The sequence below is a fragment of the Lytechinus variegatus genome, chromosome 13 (assembly GCF_018143015.1).
Source record: "Lytechinus variegatus isolate NC3 chromosome 13, Lvar_3.0, whole genome shotgun sequence".
NCBI lineage: Eukaryota > Metazoa > Echinodermata > Echinoidea > Temnopleuroida > Toxopneustidae > Lytechinus > Lytechinus variegatus.
In genome coordinates, this window is record NC_054752.1 from 29,024,682 (window position 1) to 29,044,757 (window position 20,076).

The following is a 20,076-nucleotide window of genomic DNA, read 5'->3' on the forward strand; positions in this document are numbered from 1 at the left end:
GAATTAAAGATCTCATAGCTAGCAGACGACACCGCTCTTTCTGTTAATTCCGTCCAGGTAAGAAATGTCGCAATTCAAAATGTTATTAAGTTCGGGGATCATTCTGGCTTAAAACTTAATTTAAACAAAATCAAAGTTATACCACTTAATATAAATTATAATAAAACAAATGGTATATGCAATTTTGGATGGTCTGATGAACCAATTAAATACCTTGGGCTTGTATTATGCAAGAATACCAATGACTTTAATGTCCTTAATTGGTCTGTAAAGATAGATAAAATTAAACGTATTATAAATCTTTGGAAGATGAGAAATCTGACATACTATGGGAAAATAGTTATTATAAAAATGTTACTTGTATATAAGCACATGCTACATCATGCCCCAAAATTATATCAAAGAACTTGCCGTGTACAGGATAAAGATTTTAGTAATTTTCTAATTTATGATGACTCTCTTTGTTTCATTTTGTAAATTTATTTTTAATTAGATTTGAATTCACCGATTGAGGGCGTATTGTTTTTCTTTTGTACAGTCATGGAAAGCGTGTCGGTTGTCCGTTTAGTTGTTAAATTTCTTTAATTTCGTGATACGAGCCCAATGACGTAAGTATTGTTTTTTTGTGTGTTTATTTTGAAGTTTATCAGTTATATTATCAGATAAGCCGAGTGGCATGCTGAAATATGGTTTGAAATATTACGAATTAATATGTCAAAGCTATGTAAGCTGAGTGAATTTGTTCTTATGAAAACGCCGTATACGTGTACATGCATGCATTATGTAATAGAAAGCGTACGTGGCGTTTACGTAGTTGTGTATGTAACTTGAATTTGGCGCCTTCGGGCACGTGATGTCTGCATTGTCATAAGCCATGTAAACATAAAGAAGTAAACAGATACGCATTTGAAGTAGTAATTGATTTCTTTTATTATGAAAACTGTTGTACAAAAGGGATGAATTTAGGGGCATTGATCTGTACTACATGACGTATACAGTATGCTTATACTTGATATGACCTTGAAACTTGTCAAGGTAATTTGCACTTGTTCACTGCAACCATCCTGCCTGTGGGGAATCTACAGGTAGGACTACGGTATGCCAATGCTGTACATAGCACACACCACTTGTTCACTGCTACCATCTGACCTGTGGAGAATCTACAGGTAGGACTATGGTATGCCAATGCTGTATATACTAGCACACACTTTAAAAATTCATTAAAATATCACTTTTGTGACCAAAATTACTAATTTCTATACAGTTTAAATTTATTCATCATTAGTAATGTGGGAATAATTTTTTTATTCACCAGAGCGCTCAAAAACTTGAATTTTGGGCATATTTTTGTGTACGCCCTCTATTGGTGGAAAGTAATATGGCAAGAAAATTTTCATTTTTTTATCTCTATTTTAAATTAAGAAAAAATGATATAAAGAATTAAATTTAAATAAGAGCCAAGCAGTATGAATTAACAGGTCTAATGGAAACTGTCAGTGTAAAAAAATCAAGCATTTGCCCCAAAGAAAAAGAGAAAATAAGCCAAACATTGCCACCCTTATTTTGTCACACATGGAGATATAACTGAGAACAAGGTTATATTATAACCTTGTTCATTGAATGAGTGGCACACACTTTGAAAAATCATTGAAATATCACTTTTGTGACCAAAATTGCTGATTTCCATACAATTACAATCTATTTTTCATTAGTATCTTGGGAATAATTTTTGTATTCACCAGATCGCTCAAAAACTTGAGTTTTGGGCATATTTTTGTGTATGCCCTCTATTGGTGGAAAGTAATATGGCAAGAAAATTTCAATTTTTCAATCTCTATATTTAATTAAGAAAAAAATAATTCAAAGAAATAAATTTACATAAGAGCCAAGTTATATGATGAATAGCTGTAATGAAAACTGACAGTGTAAGAAAATCAAACATTTGTCCCATATAAAAATAGAAATTAAGCCAAACATTGCCACCATTGTTTTGCCACACATGGAAATGTAACTGAGAACAAGGTTATATCATAACCTTGTTCATTGAATGAGTGGTAATTTGTTGGATAATTTAAGTTGTAATGCCGGTCAACGTTATTTGCCTGTTTGTAAATCTATAGCCATTTTATATATATATATATATATATATATATATATATATATATATATATATATGCCATGACATGTTGTCAATTTAGCTTATAGCAGTATTGTTTATTCTGTTATTAAATTGCAGATTGAACCAGTCAGTCTTATTGTGCACACATAAACTAGACTAGGTCTGATTCTTGGGGTTTTGTTTCGACGTATCACACGCCACAGAACTTAATAAAATGATTCATTCATATTCATGGAATTCTAAAAGAGAAAAAGTGAAGAGTTTACATTATCAATCCATCCCAATATGGGGTTTGGATATGATTGACATAAATTCTAGATTGAAATCACTCACACTTTCTTGGTTACCAAAAATTGTAAGAGGTGATGAACCACCCTGGAAATACATTTGTGAGTTTTGGTTACATAAATTAAGCGGTATACCATTATCCCGCATACATTCGTTGTTCCAAAGGTTCGTAATTCCGAAGGTTCGTTAATCCGAAAACGAAATGAGGTTCGTAATTCCGAAGGTTCGTTAGTCCGAAAACGAAATAAGGTTCGTAATTCCGAAGGTTCGTTAATCCGAAAACGAAATTAGGTTCGTTAATCCGAAGGTTCGTTAATCCGAAAATTAAATAAGGTTCGTATTTCCGAAAATGAAATTAATTCATTTTGGTAACAAGAACGGTGTTGTTCTTGCAAGATAACAGGATAATATGCAATGATAAAATAACGAACGATGATGCATGTGTGTGTTGTGGCCAAAGAATGTATTAATTTAAAAATAGGCGCCCGGATCATACGCTTAATTTCGATTTTTCTCTGAGCAAATGCTGCCCAAGCAAATGGTTTAAAGATGCAGGGGATTAAGTGTGTTGGTCGGGTGCGAGTAACCTCCAGATAATAGGATTTGTATTGGATGGGATGTCATTTTTAATAGGAGCTTCTGCCGGTAATAAAATAAAATAATACTAATGATGATCATAATAATCCCAAACGATGAATATGATAAAAAAATGGTGATAAAGAATATAAATGTTAATAACACTGTATTGATCGTTACGCCTCTTGTTAACAATGTTCATCTGTTTTTCATGATTACCAAAAAATTCTCGCAATGTTAACTTTTTATGTGGGGCGTTGTGGCCCAGTGGATCAGTCTTCTGACCATGAAATAGTGGTTGTAGGTTCTAATCCCAGCCATTGCGTAATTTCCTTCAACAAGAAATTTATCCACACTGCATGCTGCACTCAACCCGGGTGAAGTGAATAGGTACCCGGTATGAAGAAATTAAATGCATTCCTTTGGGCGCCTAGGCAGCCCAGCTAAAGCCGTAATAGTAACAGTTTTCAGAACTGAAGTGGCTTCCCTTGGTAAATAATACCATTATTACTATTATTATTATTATTATTCTTATTACTATCATGTCTTATTAGGCCTACATGAAATTTCCAAAGCTTGAGCTTGTGAATCGCTCGCAATATCTCACAATGATGCAATTTTAACAGAAGGTCCATAATTGGTCCATAGGTCCATAATTGACCAAAATGCGAGTAAAAAAACTTCAGATTTGATTTTTTCCAAACCACATGCTCGCTACGTTTGCTCGCGAAAATAAAACTTAAATATATATCTTATCAATCATAAATCAATTAAAAAACATTACTCAACTTAATTACTACAAAACACACAGCTTTACACAGATGATAATCTCATGATTTGCAAAAAAAATGTCCGTTTAGGCATAGAAGTGCACCTTTTTGGCTTTGCCCCCCCACCCCCCGAAAAATACGTTCCACCGCCCTTGGTTGAAACATGTATCGTCTTCATGGCTAACTGCAAAAATCCCTTAACATGTCCCTTTTAGATCAGGTCAGAGCTTATAATTAAAATTTCTGCTCGCGCTTCTTGCTCGCAGCTGTTTTCTAGTTTATAGTTCATACATAGCCATCTTGTATTGAAGATGACAATTTCACAAACATATTGCCCATCATATTTTCAACAAAAAATATAAAGCTCGCGCTTCGCGCCTGCATTATTTAAATAGGGCTTATGATATTATTACATATTTACTTTATTTCATAAGAATAAGGCTAATATTGGCTATTAGGACTATATACCCTTTCAAAGAATCAAACAAACAAAAATCAACTTTGAGTTGCCGATTGGGAAAATTATGGATGAAAAAAATTCGCCCCTCATTGGCGAAAGTTGGATCTGCCTCTGAGGAGGGGGGGGGGGGGGTAGCAGGGGGAACTTATATCCCAAAATAATTAACAGGGAAATGCTATTTTTCCAAAATGGAAAATTCCCTTTTTTCAAATTAAATGCTCTTATTAACAAGTGGAATGCCTCTGGCCGTATCACCTGCATCACGCAGTTCAATATAGCAGCAGTGCTGACTTTGAAAACTACTCTAACTCGCACAAGATGTTCAGTGATACATGGTTACTATTATGTCCACTTTTTATGAACTAGACCAATAAACTTACAGAGATATGATGGTTATTCAACAAAAAAACCCAACATGGCCAAAGTTCATTGACCTTACATGACCTTTGACCTTGATCATGTGACCTGAAACTTGCACAGGATGTTCAGTGATACTTGATTACTCTTATGTCCAAGTTTCATGAATCAGATCCATAAACTTTCAAAGTTATGTTGGTAATTCAACAGATACCCCTAATTCGGCCAAAGTTCATTAACCCTAAATGACCTTTGACCTTAATCATGAGACCTGAAACTTGCACATAATGTTCAGTGATGCTTGATTACTATTATGTCCAAGTTTCATGAATCAGATCCATAAACTTTCAAAGTTATGATGGGAATTCAACAGATACACCCAATTCGGCCAATGTTCATTGACCTTTGACCTTGGTCATGTGACCTGAAATGCGCACAGGATGTTCAGTGATACTTGATTACTCTAATGTCCAAGTTTCATGAATCAGATCCATAAACTTTCAAAGTTATGATGGGAATTCAACAGATACCCCCAATTCGGCCAAAGTTCATTGACCCTAAATGACCTTTGACCTTAATCATGAGACCTGAAACTCGCACATAATGTTCAGTGATGCTTGATTACTATTATGTCCAAGTTTCATGAATCAGATCCATAAACTTTCAAAGTTATGATAGGAATTCAACAGATACACCCAATTCGGCCAATGTTCATTGACCTTTGACCTTGGTCATGTGACCTGAAATGCGCACAGGATGTTCAGTGATACTTGATTACTCTAATGTCCAAGTTTCATGAATCAGATCCATAAACTTTCAAAGTTATGTTGGTAATTCAACAGATACCCCTAATTCGGCCAAAGTTCATTAACCCTAAATGACCTTTGACCTTAATCATGAGACCTGAAACTTGCACATAATGTTCAGTGATGCTTGATTACTATTATGTCCAAGTTTCATGAATCAGATCCATAAACTTTCAAAGTTATGATGGGAATTCAACAGATACACCCAATTCGGCCAATGTTCATTGACCTTTGACCTTGGTCATGTGACCTGAAATGCGCACAGGATGTTCAGTGATACTTGATTACTCTAATGTCCAAGTTTCATGAATCAGATCCATAAACTTTCAAAGTTATGATGGTAATTCAACAGATACCCCCAATTCGGCCAAAGTTCATTGACCCTAAATGACCTTTGACCTTAATCATGAGACCTGAAACTCGCACATAATGTTCAGTGATGCTTGATTACTATTATGTCCAAGTTTCATGAATCAGATCCATAAACTTTCAAAGTTATGATAGGAATTCAACAGATACACCCAATTCGGCCAATGTTCATTGACCTTTGACCTTGGTCATGTGACCTGAAATGCGCACAGGATGTTCAGTGATACTTGATTACTCTAATGTCCAAGTTTCATGAATCAGATCCATAAACTTTCAAAGTTATGATGGGAATTCAACAGATACCCCCAATTCGGCCAAAATTCATTGACCCTAAATGACCTTTGACCTTGGTCATGTGACATAAAACTCATGCAGGATGTTCAGTGATTCTTGATTAACCATATGTCCAAGTTTCATGAACTAGGTCCATATACTTTATAGGTTATGACGTCATTTCAAAAACTTAACCTCAGGTTAAGATTTTGATGTTGATTCCTCCAACATGGTCTAAGTTCATTGACCCTAAATGACCTTTGACCTTGGTCATGTGACATGAAACTCTAATAGGATGTTTAGTTATACTTGATTAATGTGCGGATTAACGAACCCTTTTTCGTTTTCGGATTAACGAACATCGAGGTATAGGCAATTTACGTGTTTCGGAATTACGAACCTTCGGAATAAAGAACCTTCGGAATTACGAAGTGTAACCCCATTATCCATTCAATTTAACTGTTCTCCAGTAGACATGATCAAATTATGTAAAAAAAAAAAAAAAATATTCATTACCTACATTTTATACAGACTTACTTCATGGGCTGAACTTCACTATCTTAATATATTCGAAGTAACTCAATTTGAAAATGAAATCGTATGGAATAATTCAAATATAAAACATGAAAACATGTTATTGTATTTCAGAAAATGGTACGATAAGGGTATAGAAAGTACACCATTTAATTGAAAATTGATCATGGAAAAACTCAGAAAGTATTACAGACTTACTGTCGATGAATTCTCTTTGTATCTTATTTCAATAAGCTAAAATTAAAACCGCTTTTCCAAAATATTGGTTCGATAAGTTGAACAATGCTCAGCTTAAAAATCACGGTGATTAGCGAATGCAAACTTATAAATTGACTCAAATTAAAACCGGTGACTCATTTGACATTACAATATCAAAAACAAAACGATTCTACACATATTTTGTAGATTTGAAAAAGAATTTACACCCAACGGTGTTATATTTTTGGAAAGATAGACTATCACTTGCAGAAGATTATAATTGGATCAAATTGATGAAATTTAAGTTTCGAAAATTATTTAATAACAGAGTTAAACAATATAATTTCAAATTGCTGCATCGGATTTTGCTGTATAAAGAGAATTTAGTTCGATGGTTCGATGGAATATCACATCAGATATGACTTGTCACCATTGTAAACAAACTGAAACTCTAGATCATGTTTTTGTAGCATTGTCCACATGTGAATTCTTTTTGGCAGAAACTACGGTATTTCATAAAGATCCAGTTTAGTGCGAATATTCAAATTAATGAGAAAACATTATTGATTGGCCACGATGTTGAAAATGGAAACATGGCTTTTTCTGAATGTAATTTTGGTTTTCGCACAATATACGATTTATAGAGTTTATAAATTATAAGTTCTTGGTCCTATTGGATCTGCAATAAAAATTTTTTTTTTACATTAGAGTAGATAAATAAAACTACTCTTCTTAAACAATATTTAAAAAATTTCCAGCTGCCCATATCATTGGCCCATGAATAATCCAAACTGAATTATCTGGTCCAAAAACTTCATTCTCTCTCTATAGTATCATAAAGTTTCACAGAGAGGCATAAGCATGCCAGGTACCCGACATGTTTATTAAAGTAAAATGATTCCAACCATATATTGCTCCAGCTGTATAGCTGAATCAGGACCTGGTCTATCCGACTATGCTGGTCCTGTATATAACTAAAGAATCACATCACATTTGAATGGAGTAATAATTATGTACTAAAAACGTTTTCAGAATACCACCCCAGGCCAGGCCCAGGGCATCCTGTTCAAATAGAAACTTGATTTACGTCTAGGCCTAAGCCATTTCATTCAAATCTAACAGTAAATCAATTGGATTTCATTCATGATTACTCTGAAGTAAAAGGTTTCTGAATAAAAGAAGCTGCTGAATCAATATGAAGATGAAATAGCGTGGACGGACTAGGCCTAATCTTCAACTTTCAATCTTGAAGTTTGGCCTTTGGGCCTAGTCCGTCCCCGCTATTTTCATACCCCATGACTACATCGACAATCTCGCTAGCCGGCTAGCACCGGCGATATCAAGGCCGGATCTCGCTCTGGCCAAAATCGACAGTTTGTCCTTACTAAAACAGGAGGTCGGAAACAAGTCCACATCTACCCCTGATAATTGACAATAAAGCTGAAATACAGGTTTACTTTTTGCCTACATGAAGTATTCCGATGAAGGTCTAGATCTACGACAAATGGTAAGTTAGGCCTATTTTTTGAGAAACTCACTGACAGATGATTTATTTGGAAGTCAGGCAAAAGAAATGGGAGTGCATGGAAATGGAGGTTTACGTAGTAAAGTAAATACGGGATGGGCCCCGAACCCCCGCAAACACATCACCTTTGCAAGTGAGATCAAAACATGAAAATGAACTTAACTAACTTTTATTCTTATGGAATGTCATTAGATTAATATTGATGTTCCCTCCAAGATTTTCTGCTGCAATGAAGTTCACTCAGAAATCACGATTTCGAACATCAATTCTATAAACAGATGATTAGTCGAGCCATTTCGTTGTAGAAACTGGAAATTCGCAGAGTCCAAAAGAACAACACTTCGCACAGATCTCGTGGGGAATTGTGGGAAGGAAAAAACGTGTTTAATTCATAAGATATGAAAACATTAGCGTCTTAGCCAATCATAGAAGTGCATTTTGCGTAATTTGACGTCATTTCATGAATTAAACATTGACCCTCCAAAATCAACATTCAAATTGTCCGCCGGCAGCCATGTTGGCTGTGTACAAAACCTATGGGAGAAGAAAACGCGCGAAAAGAGTTCCCTCTCTAGCTCCCTTCGGGAGCTTACGTATACGTAAGATCGTATCTCTGTGGAAAGGAAACGCTCTGGAAGAGCGCCCTACAGCGTTGAGTAAGTAACGACCTTTTTTACCTTTGCGTACGTATCGCGAGATGGTTGTGTACAAAACATATGAGAGAAATGGTGAAGGGTTGAAGGGATGGACTATTTTTACATTTCAAATTTTTTTTCTTCAATTTTTCCCCCTTACATTTGAGATGAATATATTTCAGATGTTTCTTGGTAAGAAAATGTGGAAATATTTTCACGAGCCACCCTTGAGCCCTCTCCAAACTCCACTCTCTCATTTCCCCCATATGTTTTATACACAGTCACGTGCCAATATGCAAAGGTTTACTTACTCAACGCTAATGGGCGCCCTTCCCTATCAGCATTTATCGAGCGTTTCAAAAAATCGCCGAAGTATCCGATCTTCCCCTTGTAGTATCTTTGGTTCAAAGGACCTTTCTCTAAAAAGGGGGTCGACGGTCTCTTCGACATTGAAAGAATCTTCTTTAGACTAAAAAGAAAGTGCAGAGACAGATAAAAATCTTGTTTACATATCAAAGGCTTTTTATTTTATTGTAGCGGTACTACAAATAATTGTCAACAATTGTTCTGTTCTTTATAAGAAAACCAGCGCCTTTCTCTATTTCGTTTGTTTGTGAATTTTCCTGAGTAGCAGTGCATTGACTCCAAATAAAAATCGAATATCCCATTAATAATGCATGGCGTCAAGATTCATATAAAAATATAACTGATCAGTCCAGTGTTAATAATGGTCATAAAATTATTTACCAATCAATAAAACTCAGTTCAATTCAATAACAGCAACATAAAGGACAAGAAGAAAATAATAAATGGTAGGCGTGGCTCTCATGCAACGAAACCCGTCAAATAGCCCGTATTTCGAGAAAACCCCTTTTCTTAGATTACCGTGGTAACAAAGGATATTGAATATGTAGCAATATAATGGATTTCAAGAAGTTTTAGAATTAATTAACAAATAATACTTTCTCCACGTATACCATTTTAATATGTCAGTGCATGGCCATTTTGTAATATCTTGATAAAAATGTTATAGCATTGATTTCAAACCTTTATACTCCTCCTTTATCCTAAAGTTATTTACCAAAATATTCAAGATTCAAGATGATTTATTGTCATGTATTTAAAAGAAATACACAAAATTTGCTCTTAGGTATATATACAGTGCGTCCCCGAAAAATATACACTTTTGAAATGGCTGCCAAATAAAAAATGTAGCAATTTGGGGGAAAATACTTACATATATGGAAAGCAAATAAAGTCACCTTTCAAATGACACCAAAAAGTTGGAAAACTATTTATGCTTGAGCGAGCACTGCCCACTGAAACAAAGGGTATGAAAATTAGGGTGGACTGGAATTAGCCTTCCAATTTATGTCAATTTTTGAGAGGCAAATCCTTTCGAACTTGCAAATTTAAGGGCGTTTTGAAAAATTAATGATCAACCGTGACGAGTTTTGGTTGCTTAAGCAAATTCTGTTAATTATTAAATTGAACTTTAATGCATGAGTGAATACTTTTTCCAGCATTTCAACTTAATCATTTGGATCTCTTTTGAGCAGCATTTGATCTTTATCATGTGGATCTCAGCAATGTGTTCATGTGAGTCGGGAGAATAGGGGATGAGATAGGACTTAAATGGGATAAGGGTCAACAGAACATTTCGCCTCCGCCCCCTATCTCTTTCCCGCCCTCCCCTCCTGTTGAGAGGCTGATAGCTATTGTCGTGTAAGCGTGAAGTCCAGAGCAGAATGTTGATTTAATTATTTATTCTGAATTGGGGCATCAACTTTTTTCCTATCAATCATTTAATCAACAATTTATCAGTAAATCAACTCATTCAATGTGCAATGTAAACAATCAAACATGCATTTTTTTTCAACAAATTATTTCATTAATCATCAAAATTGTTAAATTTCTCGGTAATCATTCAGTAAAAAAGACCATCAGCCACCGGTCACTTGGCAGTTAAGTTTTGAATAGGGTACAATCCAGGAGGTGAGACTGAGAAAGAGGGGGGGGGGGCTGGGAAATGGAGGTGCACTGGAGAGGGGAGGGTACATATGACTTTTAATTTTTAACAAGGACAAAAAGAAGAGGAATGCCCTTTTATCTTAGCATATCTTGCCCTCTTGCTTGTAACAGGTACCATCACATGACTCTGACTCTCACGAACACACTTCTGAGGTTCACAAGATGAATACATAAAATTACAATTCCTGTCACTCATGCATTAAATTTCACTTCGGTAACTCGTGAAATTTGTCTAAGAAACCAAAACTTATCTCACTCATTAATTTAGCTTAGCAAGTTCCAAAGGACTAACCGCTCAAAAAAACTGTAAGGCTAATTCCTGCCCAGCTCAGCCGAGGTTAGTCTCTCAGGAGGAGAGAAGTGGGGGGGGGGAGGTGACATGGAGAGAGGGGTAGCTAAATGTTATGTTGACCTTTATCCCATCAACGTACTTCACCTACTTCAGTCCTATCTTACCCCCTCTTCTCCTGACTCTCATGAACACATTGTTGAGATCCACATGATAAAGACAAATTGCTATACTTAAAATTGCAATTCATGATCATTCATGCATTAAATTTCAATTTAATAATGCATTAAATTTTCACAAACAACAAACTGATCACAACTGATTTTTAATTCACCAAATAACCCTCAACTTTGAAAGTACCATACAAAAAACCTGAAAGAAATTGGAAGGCTAATTCCAGCCCACCCTAACTTTCATACCCTTTGTTTCAGTGGGCAGTGCTCGCTCAAGCATGAATAGTTTTCCAACTTTTTGGTGTCATTTAAAAGTTGACTTTTTTGGCTTTCCATATCTATAAGTCTTTCCCCCAAAAGTGTTACATTTTTTTATTTGGCAGCCATTTCAAAAGTGTATAGTTTTTGGGGGGACGAACTGTATATATACATATATATATATATCTTAAAGTTTCACGTATTGGCTTCTCTAATAGACAACAGTGTTGTAGTCAAGGCTCAAACCTCCAAGGCCAAGGCCAAGGCTTTAATACCCAAGGCCAAGGCTTCAATAACCAAGGCTGAGGCCAAGGCATGGAAACCCAAGGCCAAGGCCAAGGCCTGAAAACCTCAAGGCCAAGGACAAGGCATTTCAATTGTACAATATATGGAAAAAAATAGACAACAATGCTTAGGCGGCATACATGACACACAGGACCAAATGTATAAAAGGTGTGAGCGAGCAAAATTTTTTACCCTTGTACATTTAAAACGAAAATAATTTCATGATAGATCATGTAGATTTAGACATAAAATTAAAATAAGTATATAGTTACCTTCGTACATTTAATTATTGTTCTAGGCGATTTCACATTGCAATAATTATTATTACCAAGGTGATCTGATCCTGGTATGCCCATTCTTAACATACGTCTTTCTCCTCTACCTGGGACAGGGGAGGCAGAATTTTTTTTTCTTTTTTGGGGGGGAGGTCAAAGCCAAAAATGCACTTACAGTATAAGTCAAAATGAGAATTTTGGTGCAAACAGATATTTTCAAAATGAGATTATCAACTGTGTGAAGAAGTTGTGTGTTTTGTGGAAATTAAGTTCAGCAAAGCTTTTTAAAGTGATTTCTAATTGATAAGACAGATATTTTGATTTAGGCTTTAATTTCCCGTTATAGAAAGCATAGCGAGCAAGTAGTTTTGAAAAAAAAAATTTTGAAGTTGTAAAACTCGATTTTGGGTCAATTATGGTGCTAATCACTGTTTAAAGGGCATCCTTGCGAGATGTTGTAATAAGATATAATAAGAAATGAAATTTCGAGCTGTTTTTGTAATCATGGAATAGGTGTGCATCTTACTAAACAAATTAACGCGAGCACAAAACACAGGCTGAAATTTTTACTGACCAGAAAAGGAAGCTATTCCGGACTGCATTTAGTGACTCATAAATAGGATACATAACTCACCAATCAAATAATGCGAGCGCAAAGCGCGAGCTCAAAAATATGTAATATTCCGACCTAAACACTAGACATTCTAAGAATTTTTTTTGGTGTAAATTGAATGCGAACCTTACTTAACAATAATTTATGCAAGCACAATCCAAAATTTGTTGATTTTGAAACCTAAAATTTTGCTCTGTATGCCATGCTTGGCCCCTTAAAATATTTGGCTCATCATGCCATTGATGCCATAGCCCATTTGGAAATGACAAAATTGAAGTTTGTGTTCAAGTTTACCGAATCTTTTCAGAATATCATTAAGACTTAAACATTCTTGTTTGTCAAAGAAAACCTAATGGAATAGAAATCAACCTTGTTATCATTCTTTAGAGTAAGCTATTTTTAAAGTATGAAAATTGTTGTCAAAATTGCAGTCAGATCTGTCAGAATTATTCCCGTCATAAAATCACTATAATCAGTGGCGTACCGTGGGTCACGGCATGGGGGGGGTGTTACACCCACAAATGTAATAATCGCCCACAAATGTAATAACGCCCACAAATGTAATAACACTTTACCCACAAATGTAATAACGCCCACAAATGTAATAACACTTTACCCACAAATGTAATAATTTTTGATCGCCCACAAATGTAATAACACTTTACCCACAAATGTAATAACGCCCACAAATGTAATAACACTTTACCCACAAATGTAATAATGCACTGTACCCACAAATGTAGTAATGACTTTACCTACAAATGTAAGTGATTTTTGGCGAATTCGTTCTAAACTAATATCCTATAGTAATGCGTTCATATAGCACACAAGTTCAAAGTCTTTTTTCAGACCCGGTTAATGAAATATTACAGTACAAGTCCAAGTCTTTTTCCATACCCGGTTTTTCAAAATTATAATATACGTCCAAAGTCTTTTTTACCAGACCCGGTTGTTTCAAAATTATAATATACGTCCAAAGTCTTTTTTCCAGACCCGGTTAATTAAAAACTTATAATGCAAGTCCAAAGTCTTTTTTTCAGACCCGGTCGTTAGTTATAGTTATGATATACGTCGGTGAGGGGTAAAGACAACACTCTAAGCCCAAGCATTTTAAGTGGGTTTAATTTTGTAGATTGGTCTCAGCTGTCATTTTTTTCAATATTTCTTTATCTTTAAATAACCGGGTCCAGACGAAAGACTAAGCATAATACTCGTGTTATTCCACAAGAATAAGAACATGAGTCTTTTTTTTAGGATTGTTTAAGTTATTTTTAAATCACCGGGTCTGGAATAAAGACAATGCTCTAAACGTGTGCTTTTCTACATGCATGGTCTTAACTTGGAGGATTGTTGGTTCTTAGATTCGTTGTTGGGGGTTGAGTTTTATTGTTTTTTTATTCCTGAAATAATTGTGTCTGGAGGAAAGTCGATCTTCGACAAACGGTCTTCATGTTGTTCCACAGTAATTAGATATTGGGTATTCGTTTTAGAATATTTGTAAAAACTATTTTATTTTTCAAATAGTAACCAAGTCTGGAGAAAGGATGTCTGCTTTACCCACGCGTTATTACAATGTTTTGTAGGGGTAGTAGTATTATTTAAAAAAAGGCATATTTTTACTGGGTGAAACTTTGGAAATTTGGTCTTAGATTCGAAGTTTTTCAGTTACTTTTTTTTAATAGCCGGGTCTGGAGGAAAGAGTATGTTTTAAAACTCGTGTTATTCCACGAGAACAAGAATATAAGGTCTTATGTTACAAGATTTTTTTCGTAACTGTTTTAGGTCTGGAATAAAGACAACACTCTAAAACTCTTTTAAAACAGGTTCTTAGGTTGAAGGTTTGTTTGGTCTTAAACTTTGATTTTTTCTAATTCTTACCATTAGCGTTTTTTTAAGAAAAAAATGGTCGGGCTGAAAGACTACGCTATATATCCAGAATTAATAAGATTATGGGGTCTTTATACTGTTTTTAGACTGTTATTCATAATGTTTAAATAACAGGTAACCGGGTCTGGAGAAAAGACTACGCTTGATTCTCAATTTACTCTTAGTGCATATATTCACAATATTCACAATATACACCGTATAAGTTGAAACAACAACAAAGACATTAATTCCACCAGTTTTAATTAACTGGGTCTGGAGAAAAGACTAAGCTTGATTCCCATTTTTTCCACATGAATATCATTATCGTATATTAGTTTGGACTTATATAATAAATTTTGAAATAACTGGGTCAGGAAAAAGACTTTGGACTTATTAAAATTCTTGAAACAACCGGGTCTGGAAAAAAGACTTTGGATTTATATCATAATTTTTTAAACAACCGGGTCTGGAAAAAAAAGACTTTGGACTTATATCACAATTTTTGAAACAAGCGGGTCTGGAAGAAAGACTTTGGACTTGTAGTTTGATGTTTTATTAACCCGGTCTGAAAAAAGACTTTGCACTTTTGTGCTATATGAACGCATTTCTATAGGATTTCAGTTTAGAACGGATTCGCCAAAATCCCTTCAAATTTATTACATTTGTGGGTAAAGTCATTGTTACATTTGTGGGCGATCAAAAATTATTACATTTGTGGGTAAAGTGTTATTACATTTGTGGGCGTTATTACATTTGTGGGTAAAGTGTTATTACATTTGTGGGCGTTATTACATTTGTGGGCGTTATTACATTTGTGGGTGTAACAGGGGGCACCAGCAAAAACTTGGAATTGCCTAGTGAGCGCGCGAAGCGCGCCCAGTTGCCAGGTACTCTGACGTAATAGAGATATTTTTATAAGGACAGTGCCAATAAACGGACATGTATCTCACTAGTCAAATAATGCGAGCGCGAAGCGCGAGCTTAAAATTTTTGATATTCAAACCTAAAAAGGGACATTACAATCAATCTTTTGTAATCATAATACGTACCTGTCTCGCTAAATAATGCGAGGGCGAAGCGCGAACTGAAATTTTTGTAAATATTGACCCCAAACAGGAAGATTTTAAGGACTATATTTTAGGAATCTTTTATCTATTAAGATTATACACATCTCACCATAGTCATCTAATGGGAGTGCCAATAAGCGCTTGCTGATTTTGTTAGAATCACATCTAAACATGCACATAAAGCACTTGTAATCATGATTAACATACCCATCTTACTAATCAAATCTTTCGAGCGCGAAGCGCGAGCTGAAAATTTAGGAAATTCAGACCAGAAGAGGGGCATTTTAAGACTTGTTTGTAGGAATTCAAGAAGACCTTACGTAGTTCACTAACCAAATGATGCGAGCGCGAGCTGAAAATTTTTGATATTCAGATCAGGAAACAGAAAAAGGGACATTTTAAGGAGTCATTCTAGGAATTGATGGAGAGCAGACATCTTTCACCAATCCACTACTGCGAACGTAAGCACGGAGAGGAAATGTTTTATATTAAGAACTTAAAATGGGACAATCACTTAAAGTATTCATGAAAAAGAAGCATACTATTGTACATGTAAAAGAATAACTCGAAGTGCGAGGAAATATATTTGGTAGTTTGGTGTATATTGACTTGAAAACGGGAGGTTTTAGTATAAAAGGATTATATATCTCGGTAAACAGACAATGGGAGCACCAGAAACAATGAAGACATAATTATGCCCTGAGCAAATTATGTTTCATTTATATGAAAAAAATGTTTCTAATGTATAATGTAACATAACATAATTATAACATTATAATGAACATTAATGTCTTCTTTCCCACTACGTTTCTCTTCCTTTCTCCCTCTTTTCCTCCTTTTTTTTAGTCAGCCGATGGGGGGGGCACGTGCCCCCATGCCCCCCTGTAGTTACGTCACTGACTATAATCCTAATCATAATCATTATCATTATTATTGATATTGTCATTATCCTTATTAGTCATGATTACATCATATTACCAATAAATAATATTAATTTTCATCACTTCTCTTTGTTACATAATTATGTGATGATAATTGCAATTGATGGCACTGCTAAGTACACTTACTGCTCTGCTGCTGCTACTGCTGACTGGTAGTATTTAGTGTCATTAGATATACAGAACAAATGAAACATTTACAATTACTTATATAAAACAAATAAAAGTACAAAATACAAAATGCCTTGAAAAGCCTTGAAAATGCCTTGAAAATGCCTTGAAATTTCAAGGCTCAAAATCCTCAAGGCCAAGGCCCTCTCAAGGCCAAGGCTTGAATGTTCAAGGCCAAGGCTTTGAAAAAATAGGCCTTAAGGCGCCTTAAGGCCAAGGCCGAGCATCAAGGCACTACAACACTGATAGACAAGTAACAAAATATGCTGAAGATAAAAGGTAATGCTTTCAATGCCAATATAGTTTTTATTTACTCGAATTTTCGACGGACCTCCGTCTTCTTCAGGAGTATATACAATGTGTGGTATCAATCAGAGAGCGCATCCTCAGACAGATGTTGTTATGATGACTGGCTGAGGATGCGCGCCCTTCACAGAAACATACATAGTAACGCTTGTTTGTAATTATCTAATTGTTACGTTTGTAATTATCTAATTGTTATATATAAGTGAATACACACATGTGTTGACATACTACACTGCAAAAACCCCTGTGTTGATTTAACACTAGCTCGGAATCTAAATATGTCCAGACCAGAGAAGTATTGGAACAACACCAGTTTGGAATCAAACCGATGCTGTTTTAATACAAATTGTTGTATAAACACCTATCTGGTGTTAGACTAATACCAAAACCGGTGATGTTTAACACTTCTCTGGTGTGGATATATATATAGATTCCAGGCTGGTGTTAAATCAACACCGGAGTTTTTGCAGTGTAGTACATATTACACATTTGACAACAATCATAATCGTTAAAATATATATTGCCCAAACTGTTTGAGAATAAAAAAAAGGCAAGAGATGAAATGGACAGAAGAGAAAATAGAGAAGATAAGGGCAGAAGAAATAGAGCAAAGCAAATCTACATGAGAATATAAAGGAAATGGAATCAGAGAAGTCAGAAAATAAAATAAAGTATACTTATAGAGGCATTTGAATGTTAAGATCAAAAATACAGACTTCCTCCCAGTTGCGATGCGACAGAGATGAATATGATGCCACACTTGAATAGCGTCTTCATTAATTTTGTACATATTTTATTGAATTTGCCAATTTAAAGTCAATCCGTACGTGCCGTACACACTGCAAAAACTCCGCCGTTGATTCAACACCAGAGAAGTATTGAAACAACACCAGTTTGAAATCAAACCGATGCTGTTTTGATACTAATTGATGCTGTACAAACACCTATCTGGTGTTAGACCAAAACGAGACTGGTGTTTTTTAACACTTCTCTGGTGTAGACATACATAGATTCCGGGCTGGTGTTAAATCAACACCAGAGTTTTTGCAGTGCATCCTGGTCCCGTCTTACAAAGAGTTAAGATTAATCAACTCAACCTCATCTGTATGGAAATACATCAGTGTCATTTTATTTACAGGAAATGTGCACATTGTCCTTTGTAAACATAGCGAAGCACACGGAAATTTCAAGAAAACAATGAATATATGAAAAGACAGAAAATCTAGAATATATTTTGAAGAAACGTGGATTTTAGATGTTGACGTTGCTGGCTTTCCATAGTAGTGGTTGATTTGATCAATCATAAAATATATCATAGACAAAAAGTTTTGTACTCATGCACGTAAGAACGAGCAAAAATGTATACTCGGAGTATATTGTCAGTGTACATGATGTACGAAGAAGAAAGTTATGTGTGACATAATAATTCTTGTTCTCATTGCGAGTGCAAAGATCTTCATTGATTTGCTGGTAACTCTCCCATTGTTGGTTCAATTATTCGTCTCAATCTTAATTGATCATATTCTTTGCTTTTTTCGTTCAAGCTAACTAGCTTTAACCCACCTCCACCCCCCCCCCCCCTTCCCTCCCCCTCCTCCTTTTCCCTTCAAGCATAAGATTGAAACCGTGATGAAAACCACAAAATAATTCAATAACGGTCACGTTTTATAATGGTATCCAAGCCAGAGCGTGACAGAACGATTCACTAGCGATTCAACCATGGAGCTATCTGTGTCAGAATAGCGTCTTCCGAAGATCACCTTAATGGCTTTATCTGCACTGCAAAAACGCCGGTGTTAACTTAATACCATCTTGGTATCTATATCGGTCTACATAGAAGCGTCGAAACAACACCAGTTAAAGGTGAAGTCCACCCCAGAAAAATGTTGGCTTGAATAAAAAGAGAAAAATCAAACTAGCATAAGCCTGAAAATTTCATCAGATCGGATGTAAAAAAAGAAAGTTATGAAAGTTATTTTAAAGTTTCGCTTATTTTTCACAAACAATGATATGCACAGCTCAGTGACATGCAAATGAGACGGGCAATGATGTCCCTCCCTTACCTTTTCTTTTTTTTTATTGTTTGAATCATACAATATTTCATATTTGACATATTTGAAAATAAGGACCAACTTGACTGAACCGTATTACACAATGCTAATTACACATGTTCAGGGAGGGATTAATCGTTGTTTCATTTGACAATGAGGAGAAAGTTAGAATCTTTCATATATATAATAAGATACAAAAAATAGTGAGTGAATGATGTCATCAGTCTTCTCATTTGCATACCGACCAGGATATGCATATGACTTTTTTGTGAAATTAAGCGAAGCTTTAAAATGTCATAACTTTCTTATTTTACATCCGATTTTGATGGAATTTTCAGTGTTATGCTTGTTGGATTTTTCTCTTTTTAATCAAATCAACTTTTTGTTAGGGTGGACTTATCCTTTAACAATCAAAACGATAACACTAATTGTTTGTACTTAAAGGACAAGTCCACCCCAACAAAAACTTGATTTGAATAAAGAGAAAAATTCAACAAGCATAACAATGAAAATTTTATCAAAATCGGATGTAAAATAAGAAAGTTATGGCATTTTAAAGTTTCACTTATTTTCAACAAAATAGTTATATGAACGAGCCTGTTACATCGAAATGAGAGAGTTGATGACATCACTCACTCACTATTTCTTTTGTATTTTATTATATGAAATATGAAATATTGTTATTTTTTCGTCATTGTCATGTGAAATGAAGTTTCATTCCTCCCTGAACATGTGGAATTCCATTATTTTATCATTTTGTGCTTCAGGCAAGGAGGTCCTAATCGTCAAATTCATAAAAATTGAAATATTTTATAATTCAAACAATAAAAGCAAAAGAAATAG

The 20,076-nt window shown here is 35.0% G+C and overlaps 1 protein-coding gene across 1 annotated transcript in view; it reads left to right on the forward strand.

Moving 5' to 3' along the window:
• Nucleotides 1-91: 91 nt before the first annotated feature.
• LOC121426869 overlaps nucleotides 92-20,076 on the forward strand; it is a 35,020-nt gene continuing 15,035 nt past the window's right edge. Inside the window, exon 1 of the mRNA XM_041623272.1 lies at nucleotides 92-608. The gene's annotated coding sequence lies outside the window, so the exon portion shown is untranslated. The remainder of the gene's footprint in view (nucleotides 609-20,076) is intronic.